The sequence below is a fragment of the Ambystoma mexicanum genome, chromosome 3p (assembly GCF_040938575.1).
Source record: "Ambystoma mexicanum isolate Mex_15411 chromosome 3p, UKY_AmexF1_1, whole genome shotgun sequence".
Lineage (NCBI taxonomy): Eukaryota > Metazoa > Chordata > Amphibia > Caudata > Ambystomatidae > Ambystoma > Ambystoma mexicanum.
In genome coordinates, this window is record NC_090925.1 from 895,018,920 (window position 1) to 895,031,573 (window position 12,654).

General features: G+C 49.3%; 1 protein-coding gene across 6 annotated transcripts in view; it reads left to right on the forward strand.

Moving 5' to 3' along the window:
• Positions 1 to 12,654, forward strand: part of RALGAPB (Ral GTPase activating protein non-catalytic subunit beta) — a 2,501,232-nt gene that overhangs the window by 1,784,725 nt on the left and 703,853 nt on the right. The window lies entirely within an intron of this gene.

A 12,654-nucleotide genomic window follows, 5' to 3' on the forward strand; every position in this document is an offset into this window, starting at 1 on the left:
CGGTTTTTTGTGAAGACCTGTTCGTGGCGTTATCTACTTCGTCTTCAACCCCGCGTCCGGGCTTCAAGAAATGCGAGGACTGTGGGTCCAAGATGTCGGTCACGGACTCGCACAACGCCTGCCTCTGGTGCCTCGGGGAGGCCCACGATACGGACGACTGTGTCGACTGCCAGTCGCTCACGGCAAAGGCCTTTGCTGGAACGCAAGAAGAAGCTGTCGGTAGGTCGGGTGTCTAAGCCCCGCAAGTCAAGGTCTGCGGGGCTTTCGATGGATGACTCGAGGGGCGACTCTCTGCGTCATCGTCGGAAGTCCAGTGGGTCTCCTTCCAGGAGTCGGTCTCGCCACTCCTCTGCCTCTTCGAGGCATTCCAGGAAGCGCTGACATCGGTCGCCTTCCCCATCCTCTTCCGAGGACTCCGCCCGTCAGCGGGTCGCTTATCCCTCCATGCAAGTGACGCCGGAGGAATGGGCATCCTTCGGGAAGCAGATGCTAGCGATTCTTGAATCGCAGGGCATCGGTCCATCCGCGCCTCCGAGTGTGGTCGGTCGGCACCGGTCAAGAGACACCGCTTGTACGCCTTCGGGCTTGGGTGGTTGGCACGGCTCGCGGGAGAGGTCCCGCTCGGACAAGAGTAGCAGTTCTCGCCATGCCCGTTCCAGGTCCCAGTCCTCAACGTGCTCGAGACCGCGTGATCCTGTGCCGTCTTCGAAGAAGACATCGACGCCTGTGGCGCCGAGGTCGTCGACGATTTTTCTCGAGGCTCAGCCTCCGAGGGTTCGTCGATGCTGTCGGCGCCTAGGTCGTCGAGAGACACGCTCGGAGCTCCGGCTAAGAGGCCTGTGTCGATGCTGGCGGCGCTGCAGGTGACGTCGACGCCAATTCGCTCGACGTCGACGCTGTTTCTGTCGACACCGGCGCCGACTCGTTCGGCGCCCTCGACGCCTTTCGAGGCGGTGGTGTCGGGGGGGGCCCCGTGGCAAGGGGTTAGCGCCTAGAAAGGCTCTGGCTAACGTCAGGCACTGCTTTGGTCCCCAGATGTCTTCCTCTCCCCGCCTGGAGTACATTTCAGAGGGTGATGAAGGCTCTGATGACGGCTTGGTTCCGGTTACGGTACCAGATGAGCTTATCTCGGGCCATAGCCAGTTTGATGACCTGAGGCAGTCCTGCATGATGCCAGTGGACTGGACACCTCTCCGGAAGTGGAGTTTTGTAGGCCGGAGCCTGGCACTCATGCCGATTCTTCATATCGGCGCCTTATGTCTCGGGTCACCGAGTACTTGGGTTGGTCAGCTCCCCCAGGGGAGTTCGTTCAGGATGATCTCACGGACATTCTTGATCTTGGTCCCCCCACTGACCCAGTTTTGCTGTTTCATACGGCTCTGCAGAGAAGGGTGGCGGCTGCTTGGACTGCTCCTGAGAGTCCCTCGGCAGTGGGCAAGTCTTTGTCGCGAAAATACCGTCCAGCCAGTAGCGACCCCTGCTACTTGTCCAGGCACCCCACTCCGGAGAGTTTGGTGGTGCAGGCGGCTACGGCCCCGGTAAAGCAGGCGTCGTATCCTACCATCCCTCCGGATAGGGACGACAAACGTTTTGACGGCTGGGCGAAGAAAGTGTTTTCTTCAGGGGGTATGGCGCTTCAGGCGGCCAACTCCATATGTGCCTTGTCTCGTTTCACACACACTCTGTGGAACTGTGTTGCATTAGCGGCGGAACGTATTCCTGAAGGGGACGAACATGATGGTTTCCTTGCTATGGTTCAGGATGGCAAGGATGCCATGTATGAGGCCGTTCAGTCGGGTTTGGACTTAGCTGAATGCGTCAGTAGGTCCATGGCGGCGAGCACCGTGATACGCAGGTTTGCGTGGTTGCGGAAGTCGGGGTTTGCTCCTGATGTGCAGTGCCGGCTCCTCAACATGCCTTTTGACGGTGAACATCTTTTTGGCAGCAAGGCTGACGAGAGCCTTGAGAGGTTGCAGGCCTCCAAAGCTGCAGCGAAGTCGTTGGGTGCTGCAGTTCGCCAACCTCCGCCTTTTCGTCCTAGGGGACAGCAATGGAGGGGAGGTTCCTTTGACAAGTTCAAGATGGTTACTCTCTCTCAAGTCCTCCAGGCCCTTCAACTTCAGGACTGGTTGGTGTCTCTCGACCTCAAGGATGCTTACTTCCATGTGCCGATCCATCCCAAGCACAAGAAGTGCCTGAGGTTCGCGGTTGGCGACTCGCGCTTTCAGTTTCGGGTCCTGCCATTCGGATTGAACTCCGGCCCGAGGGTTTTCACCAAGCTCATGGTGGTGGTGGCAGCGCATCTCAGGAAAGGGGGGATTTACGTCTACCCCTACCTGGACGATTGGTTGATCAGGGGGAGCTCTCCCGAGCAAGTCCTGGATCATCTGTCCGTCACCTGCCACTCCCTTCACAAGCTGGGCTTCTCCCTCAATTTAAAGAAGTCCCATTTGACACCAACGCAGCGGCTCCAGTACATTGGAGCAGTGCTCGATACGTCCCTGGGGCAGTGTTTTCCTCCCCAGGTGAGGGCTCTTCACATTCAGCAGATGGTGCACAAGTTTCAACTTGCCCAGAATCTCCCAGCGTCCGAGTTCTTAAGACAGCTCGGCCTCATGGCATCCTGCATTCTTCTGGTGCCAGAGGCTCGTCTGCGGATGAGATCTTTGCAGTGGGCACTCAAGATCCAGTGGTCTCAGTCCTGCGGCAGGCTGTCGGACCCTGTTCAGGAGCCTCCCTCAGTCGCCCAGGACCTTCTGTGGTGTGCCGTCGAAGGCAATCTGATGAAGGGGGGCCCATTTTGGCTGCCCTGGCCGGAGGTGACGATCGTGATGGACGCATCCCTCACGGGATGGGGAGCTCATGCCAACGAGTTGACAGTCAGCGGTCATTGATCTCCTTCGGAGTCCAGACTCCATATCAATCTGTTGGAGCTGAGGGCCATCAGGCTTGCCCTGAAGGCTTTTCTGCCGACTGTGCGAGTAAAGAGTGTCCTGATTCTAACGGACAACACGGTGGCCATGCACTACCTCAACAAAAAGGGGGGGGCAGGGTCACTTCCTCTGTGCAGGGAGGCGATGCAGCTCGAGTTCTGGGCCATCCAGCAGGAAGTTTCGATCTCGGCTGTTCATCTGGCCGGAGACGACAACGAGATGGCGGATGCTCTGAGCAGGCAGAGCACGATCTCTCACGAGTGGGAGCTCGCTCAGGAGATTCTCCTGGAGATTTTCGCCCTTTGGGGGACCCCTCAAGTAGATCTCTTAGCCTCCAGTGCCAACCGGAAGTGCGAAAGGTTTTGCTCGTGGGAATTTCCTCCAAAAGGAGCCTTAGGAGACGCGTTCGTGGTGGAGTGGTCATTCCCACTGCTGTACGCGTTTCCTCCAGTCCCCGTCATCCCGCAAGTACTGCGGAGGTTACAGAGGTTCGGTTCCCGGATGATCCCCATTGCTCCGGTGTGGGCCCGGAGGACGAGATACCCGGACCTTCTCGACTTGTCCATCTGCACTTCACGTCGTCTTCCCTACCGAGACGATCTGCTCTCAGGGGAGGGGGGTCAGGTTCTCCATCCAGAGGTCAGATCCCTCAACCTTCACGCTTGGCTTCTGAAAGGTTGAGGTATAAGGATTGGGACCTCTCTGAAGACGGGATGGAGGTGTAGCTCTCGGCCAGGCGGCGGGCAACAAAGTCTCTGTACCGTTGCCGTTGGAGAAAGTTCTGAGACTGGTGCAGAGTTAAGAATGTGGATCCTTTTGAATGTGACATTCCCATGGTTCTGTCTTTTTTGCTTTCTTTGGCCCACAGGGGCTTGCAAGTGGGGACCATTAAAGGTTACCTGGCGGCGCTGTCCATATTTAAGCACTCATCTGAAGAGTGTTCCTATTTTAAGATTCCTTTAATTTCTCAGTTTTTGAAAGGGCTCACTAATGTGTTCCTTCCGTCACCTTTTCTGGTGCCCGGTTGGGATTTGAACCTTGTTCTTAAGTTTCTTATGGGTGCTCCGTTTGAGCCTTTACATTCTTGCCCTTTGAGACTGCTAACTCTTAAAACTGTGTTTTTGGTTGCGGTTACTTCCGCTCGCAGAGTGAGCGAGTTACAGGCACTTTCAGTTAAGCCACCCTTCACTGTGTTTCATAAGGACAGGGTTGTCCTTAGAGTTCGTCCTTCTTTTCTCCCGAAGGTGGTTTCGGAATTTCATTTGAGCCAGAAGGTTGTTCTTCAGGCGTTTATCCTCCTTCACATCCTGGTAAGGAAGAGGAGAGGCTCCATAGGCTTGATCCTAGGAGAGCGTTGAGCTTTTATATTTCGCGCATGTCCCGGGTCAGAGTGGACGATCAACTTTTCATTGGTTACGCTGGAAAGCGTTTGGGACAAGCTGTGACGAAACAGAATTTGTCTTGTTGGATTATTTTAGCTATCTCCGAGTGTTACCGCTTGGCAGGTAAGGACCCTCCGGCTGGCTTGTGGGCCCATTCTACCAGGGGAGTGGCTGCGTCTACTGCCCTGCTGAGGGGTGTTCCTATTGGTCACATCTGTGATGCAGCCACCTGGGCTTCAGTACATACTTTTGTACGTCACTACTCCCTCGATTCCATCAGAGGGCAGGATCTGGCCTTTGGCAAGGCGGTCCTATATTCCACAATTTGATTGGGCATGCTAAATTTGTGTTCTAAATTCTTTTCCCACCTCCTTGCTTGGTACTGCTTTACGTCGGAGGACCCAATCTCCTCGAAGAACAAGTTACTTTCTTACCTGGTAACGTTCTTTCGATGGGATGGTCTGACGACGTATTCCATATCGCTCCCTCCCTACCTTCCCCACTGCCGAATTTCTTTTGAGGTTGCAGCTTGGGTTCCGCAAGGCCTTGTGTGTCTGACTGGCAGAAAACTGGTGGCACATTCTGGGGGAAAAAACTATAGCTGAGGCTATGGGCGTCGTGCGTCCTACTTATAACATCGGGTGACGTCGGCCGTCGGAAGAGGTCCTCGGGGACGGCGCATCAACGTCATCTACGCAGGACGCAGACGCCGAAGATTTTCCGAAGCAGCACAGCTGTGGACATTACCTGTCATAGATATGGAATACGTCGTCGGACCATCCCATCGAAAGAACATTACCAGGTAAGAAAGTAACTTGTTCTTCTCAGCCTGGGCGTGGCTTAAATAGTCTCTGGGTATCCCAGGTGTCTCTGGGCTGAACCACACCCAAAAGACTAGACCGCCCATGCAGTTCTGGGAACCGAAATATGTGGGGCATCCGTCTTGTCCCCATCAATGCACTACAAGTCCAATCCCCAATGTTATCCTATGGGAGTGAGTGAGTCTGGTGCCACAAGCACCAAGTCTGACTCGAAGTGTGTCTTTGGAGGGATGGAGAGTCCCTTGAGGGCCATGTAGGTGATCCTGGCACCAGCCTGACATCTTGGAGGGCTGGGGACATGAGGGGCAGGAATCATGACAACGACAGAAGTCCTCAGCGTCTTCGGTCCCTCCGGACAGTAAGGGGAAGAGTATGGACGCCATGGGAAAGAAGGAGATTGACACAGAGGCATCCACTATAAAGGCAGCCAACTCAGTTCCGATCCTAGCCAGGTATGACAAGGAGTTGTGGTACAAGCTGGGGCCTATTCTGGAGTTCCTCCCAGACGATAAGAAGATGGAGGCAATCACTCTCTTCCAGGAAGGGAAGGTAGTAGCGCCTGATGATGCCATCACAGTGGAATTGGACGTCTCCGACACAGGGTTTCAGGAAATGGGGAAAAGTGTCTGCCTTCGTCGCCAAGGCTGGATGAAGACCACAAATTTCCACCAGGAGGTCCAAGTGAAGGTGCTGGACATGCCCTTCGACGGAGAGAACCTATTTGGGAAAGTTGCTGACTAGTTCCTCCAGGCCATGAAAGCGGATACAGAGACGGCCCGTTCCCTGCGCACCCTCCAGCAGAAACCACTCTTCTTTTTGCTCTTCCACGGGAAAGTCGAGCATATTTTCGAAAGGCTTCTCCATCTACCATGGGAAGGCCTTGTCCAAGGCTTCCATTTCAAGGTGGCTCTCCGGCTGCATCACGCGCTATCATCGGTTGGCAAACCAACCGCTGCCCGGCCATGCGAGAGCCCACTCCACCAGAGCGATTGCTGCGACGACAGCGTTCCTGTCTGGGGTGCCCCTGGTGGACATCAGCAGTGATTGCAGGGAGGAGTCCAGGGTCAGCCAAGCAGTTCTACGCAACCTGTTCGCTTGAGATGAGTCTGTTCCAGAGGTAAGTTATTGCTTCTGTTGAGCCTTGCCACCTCCCGTGGTTGTGTAATATTGTACTGCTATGTATTTGTTGGTGGCCAGTCATAATTTCGAAAAAAAATGTCGACAGACAAAAACGTCGACAAAAAAATGTCGACTTTCGGTTTTTTAATTATATATTTATTTTAGGGGTTCGGGAGTTAAAAAAAAGGGAACAATTAAAAAAAAATTTTAAAAAGGGGGGGTTTGGGGGGAACCCCCCATTTAAAAAAAAAATGCATTGAAAAAAAAGTCGACATTTTTTTTTTCGACATTTTTTTTTCGAAATTTTGACTTTAGACATTTTTGTTGTCGAAATTATCACTATAAACCGTATTTGTTATTCATGAGCGTGTGAATCCATGCCAGACCCCATGCTGGAGAAGGTTTAAATTACTACGTTCAAGATCCCTTCATTACTATTCATGGAGACTTGAATATCAAATTATTAAGCGAGGAAGGTTGCCCATTGAAAGACTCAGAGTTAGAAGAGTGAGGGTGCAGTTAGTCTATAGCCATGGATTCAAGAGTCTTATATATGTTCAATGCCCAAACAGAAGGGGATTGCTCGGGTACATGTACATAGGGAGAGGAGTGCAAAGATCTTGCCTGGATTACTGCTTCATGTCAAGAAATATGACTGAATTGGTGGAAAGATTTGAAGTAGTGAAACCGGTGATAAGCGATCATGACCTACTGCCGATCTTTGTGCCTGGGCGATCTGGTGCCGTGCCTAGATAAAATGGTCTTGTTGAGTTAACTTGGGGGAAATAATATGATATGATATTGATACATTTTATTTATATCGCGCTCGTACACAAGGGTTTAGAAATAAACTAAAGCTGTGTAAGGATGATGTTGTGCAGGTTGTTAAACAATACCAATATGTGCTAGAAGATAATCCCCAAAAGGTTGATTATCTATGGATCCTCAAGGACTTCAGAAATGTGGTTTATATGGATGGAAAATTAGATATGATAGCAATGCATGCATATAATACGGAGTTTGTGAGGGTAAGATCATTGAGGGCTGCTCTAAGAAAGATTAGGAGGGGAAGGGAACCACTTAAGAAGGTTCCAAGGATAAAAACAAAAGTATTGAAATTGGTTAATCTCAAGAAAAGGAATGTGAGTGAAACTGATGCAGAGAAAATGTTGAAGACTGCTCTAAAAATATGAGAAATCTGTGAGAACTGTTAGGCAGAATCCTGTGCAGTTCCCTTAGGGAACACTGCAAAAAGATTAAGACTACAGGAGTAAGCAGTAAACCCAATTGGTAGCAGTCTGCACCAACCAGATTTACCTGGTAGCTGTGGCTGAGCAGTCGGACTTCTCTCAAGAAGAGTAAGGCAGTGTATAGAGCATACACAATAGGGCTAAAAACACAGTAGAGCAAACAAACACTGACCAGAGCTTTGTATAAAAAGTATATAATTATTTATTTTAAACACACTTTAAGCAATATACTAGCACTCTAAATCAAAAGCAAGTTAAAACACAGCCAGGTAAAGTATACACACCTCCCTGAATAACTATTAGACAAGTCAGAATTAAAACACCATGATTTGTTAAACAGATGTGAGCGCATAACCCGATGGCACTCCAATAGTTCAGTTAAAGGGAGAGAGAAAGACAGAGCATAGAAATAAAACAGGTCCCAACACTTTTAGGAGTTTTCAGCAAGGGAATAAAGGCAGTATAGACTGTAGAGCCAAAGTTCATAGGCCAGGCCCACTTCAAAGGGAACAAAGCGAAATGTGCCCAGGATCACACGGTTTAAAATGCACTAAAAGTCTTTGCAGAATGTTCAAAAGAGGTTGGGGTGATTCAAGAAGGTAAAGTTAGAAGGTCTGCGGCCAACCCAGTTGGCAAGCCAAGGATTTAAGTGTCACCTTGGGCAAACCGAAGAAAGGGAGGCCAGGCAGGACACAGTACCTTAAACAGAGAGGAAGCTCCAGCGGTGACAGTTGTTCCTGGCAGTGGTTGCAGTTCATTGTTTCGACCAGGGGAAGAGAGGATCTCGTCGAGGAGGAAACGTGGAGTCGTTGCACTGCACAGGGATGAAACCAGCCGCGGAGTTCGTCAATAAAAGGAGTGTTCCTTTTATTCGCAGTCAAAGTGGTGAAGCTTGGCTATCCGGCCGCCGGGGTGCTTGACACGGGCGATTCGACCAAGAGACGTCTTTGGAAGACGAAAAGGGCGAACTGGTTGGTCCCACCAGCTCAGAGGAAGAAGACTTGTCCAGCAGAAGATCTTCTCTTGTCGTCGGGAAAGTGGTGAGGTAGTGGCAGCAGGGCTTCACCAGTGGTGTCGTCGTTGCAGATGGCTCAGCTTCTTCCCTCTTCGGATTCTTAGGTCCTGTGGCGACTTCTGAAGTTCCAGTCCCAAAGGCCCTGCTTTTATGCAGAAAAAACCCCATTCAAAAGCCAAGCTGTCACTCAAACATGCTAAGTGGTGAGCCGGGCGGTCACCACCGGACCAATCAGAGCAGAGTGCGACTTGAGTTGCTAAGGCAACGCAGTCCAGGGTGCCAATTCCCCCCTCCACCCCTCCTGTGGAACCCAGACAGAGTGGCACCATTTTGAGGGCTTCTGTGGAGAAGCCCACCAAAAAGTGGAACAAAGGGCTCGACCTTGTTCCGAGTTACAGAGACGGACACAAACGCCCATTTTAGAAAAGAGTTCTGGCAAAAAGACCCAACCGTGAATTTAATATTAAATCAATAAACCGGCGATATCTTTAACATTGCACCAATTATTGTTGCATTTAAAATCAATGGGAAAATCCCATAGAGAATATTCCGGTGGAAACTCGATAAGGGGGGACTGGACAGTGCCCCCTTGAAAACAGACCAAGGGGCAATATAATTAACCCCTTCCAGTACTTCCACGATATGATGGTTTGTACTGGTGCTGTTCACAATTTAGGACTAGTAAAGTCAAAGGTGACTTTACATGACCTGGGAGACAGTAATCAGTCCCAGGGTATGGAGTCTATGTTTGGGGGTCACTATGACACCCCTGTGTTACTGCACTGAGGGTGCTGTGTAACATACACATAACATTTAGATGATACCCTATGGAGCAGAAAGAAACCCCATAGCCCATAAGCACAGAAAGAGTCAAAGGCACTCAAATCATGCCTAAGAGTGGGAGGAAAAGAGTCTCACTCTTAGCAGGAGAAAAAAACAAACCCCAAAAATCCAGCAAAGCTGCTGGGGACTCACTAGGTTTGGGAAATTAACCTTATAAGAGAATTCTCCCTAACAGGAACTTTTGAACAATGGAGGGAGTTTTAGACCAGCTCAGACTATGAGCACAGTAAGTGAATAAAAATGGATGTCTCACTGTGCTGCCCTGTTTGCTGGTCCTCAGACCACAAAGCAGGGTGTTGGGGAATGCTCTGGTGGTGGATGGGAATTTGCCATTGATGAGGATGAGGTGAGGCGGATGATTGGCAACCGGAGGTCCTCGAGAGCAGCCGGTCCTGATGGTTTGTCCATTAGGAGCTGAAAAAAACCATACGATTATGGGGAGGATTGTTGGTCTCCATGTTTAAACAGGTCATGCAAAATAAACAAATACAATTTCTTGGCGGGAGGCAATCGTACTCCCGATTTTCAAGAAGGGTGATCGGGCGGATCCAAAGAACTATTGCCCTTTTTGATTCTTTAGAAAAGCTATTTTCATCCATCTTGCTGCAGGATTTGACGGTATCGGCTAACAGGGCTGGACTATTGGACCCTAGACAGAAAAGGTTTGTGAAAGGTGTGGGGACCTCATTGAACCTGTTTATTATGAATATCTTAAAACAGAGGGCCCTGGAAACAAAATTGTGTGCATATAGTCTTTCATGCACCTCGAAAATGCCTTTAACGGGATAAATAGAGAACAATTTGGGCGAAACCTAGAAAATGGAATTGCCACGTCGGCCTGGTAGTGGCCATGGAGGCCTTATACTCCAAAACCTCTGTTCAAATAAGATTATCGGCAAAAGGCCACCTATCAAGAAAGATCCCAACCTACCATGGTTTAAAGTAGGGGTGTGCGTTTCCCCCCCTCATCTTCTGTCTCTCTATCGCAGATCTAGCTGTGTCCCAAAAGGATGTTAGAGCCTTCGCCCCTAGGGTAAATTCAGTTGAGGTGCCCTGTGTTTTATTTGCATACAACGTGGTATTTCTCAACCAAACCCCCATTATTCTTCAAAGAAGGATCGAAGTCTTCACAAAATATCTGTCGGAGAATGGCATGAAAGTCAATGTGAGGAAATCAAAGGTCCTGGCCATGTCGTCGGCACGCAGGAAATTGGGGGATAGGTTTACATCGAGAGTTGGGGATCAAGCCCTGGGATTGGTGGAGTCCATGATTTATCTGGGTGTGATGATAAATAGACATCTGGATGATAAAGGCCAATATGTTCAACTGAGAGCTAAGTTATCCCAGTAAACCAATGTGGCTTTCCAATGACAGTATGGGAAGTTCTCAATGGTGCCCCTTATTTCATTCTACCGCCAGAAGGTTGTCCAGATCCTAACTAATGGCACTGAAGCAGCTCTTAATCTATCATGGAAGGTCTGGGAAAGAATGGAGGGATTTTTCTGGTGGAAGATTTTAAGGCTTCCAAATTCACTTCTGATGGCTTCCATTCGATATGAACTACGGTTGCAATCGATGGCATCAATGGTTTTATGGAAAACAGAGTCCTTATGTAGAAAATGTTCCTATGAGCCCTCAGTAATCCCCCTCTCTATCTTTGACCCTCAAAGGGTAGTTCAAGAAGGTTGTGTGATCAGGTGGAGAGGGGAGGTTGAGAGCACCCTAGCGGCTAAGGGCTTGGAGCTGAGTGATGTCAAAGTGAGAAAAAAAACTGCAGGAACTGGATTGAATTGAAGCTGTGGAGAATCGGAGCAAAGACAAAAATTAGCCTAATTTTAGGAATGGAACGAATGGGCTTAAATCAAATACTAAATATCTTTAAAAAATGCCCTTTGCCATACTTTAGAGACCTCTTATTTAGGTGTAGGTTGAATTTCTTGGATACACGGAAGGTTCAATTAGTAAGGAAACAGATTGATTTAAGAAATGCACAATGTAGGTATTGCAGTGAAGTTGGGAAGGTTGAAACTATTCCATTTAGCGACTACCTGCAAAATATTATCAGAAGTGCGGTCAAGACTTTTGGAAGCCCATGTGGACTCGAGATTGTCCTCGTCGACCGAGCAATGGTGGGAATGGGTTCTGTTGGGAGAAAGAACCAGTTTCACATTTGCAGCCCTGAAACGAGTGGATTTTGTGTCACGATAACAGGTAATGGAAGAGGGGGACTATTTTTATTGAATTCTAAATTCGAAAGTTTATTTTCTCTGATTTGATGTATTTTATGATGATTGATTTTTTCAAAGGATGAAGAAGATTAATGAATTGAGTTTTTTTGATAATGTTAAAGGTTTGATTTGTGAAACCAATAAAACATTCAAAATAAAATTTGGTTCTCAGAGCCCATCCTCGTTTTTCACTTAAATTAATTTCTAAGTTCCATGTTAACCAATACATAAATCTTCTAGCTTTTTTCCGAAACCCTTATAATTCTACATAAAAAGCCTCCATACTCTAGATGTAAGGAGACCAGTCATGTACTACCTAAACTAATCCACTGTGGAAAACTGATCATCTTTTTGTTTCCATAGCAGCTGGTAGAGAAGGAGATCCTATCTCAAAATGGATAGTCGAATGCATCCAAGTTTACTACTCACTATCTGACAGATCCTTTCACACCAAGAGCCAAATCTATTCGATGTACAGGGGCTACTCTGGCTTTCATTGCAAATGTTCTCTCTCTCTCTCTCTGTCTCTCTCTCTCTCTCTCTCTCTCTCTCTCCCCTCTCTCTCACTCCCTCTCTCTCCCCTCTCCCCTCTCCCCCCCATTCGGCATGGTAGTTCAGGCATCTTCTGGGTCTGATGGCATCTTGCGTGCTCATTGTCCAGCACGCCCACCTCAAGATGAGGTTCCTCCAGCTCCACCTGGCGGCATATTGGGACCAGGAGACAGGGTCTTAGTCGGATAGGATCCCAATCCCCCACTCCTCATCCCGGACCTTTGCTTGTGGCTGATGGACTGCAATATGGCAATGGGAGCCCCAGTGACTCGACTGGAGCACACTCTGGTGGTGACTACATATTTCTCTCTGTTGGGTTGGGGAGGCACTCTTGCGGGCCTCTCCATTTATGGCGCATGTTCCAAGGAGGAGGCCCTCCTACATATCGATCTGCTAGAGCTCAGGGTGGTAGGCCTGGCTCTCTAAGCTTTTCTGCCGCTCATCAGGCACACTGCGGTTCTGGTCAGGACTGACATCTACACTACAATGTTTTACCTGAACAAGCAGGGT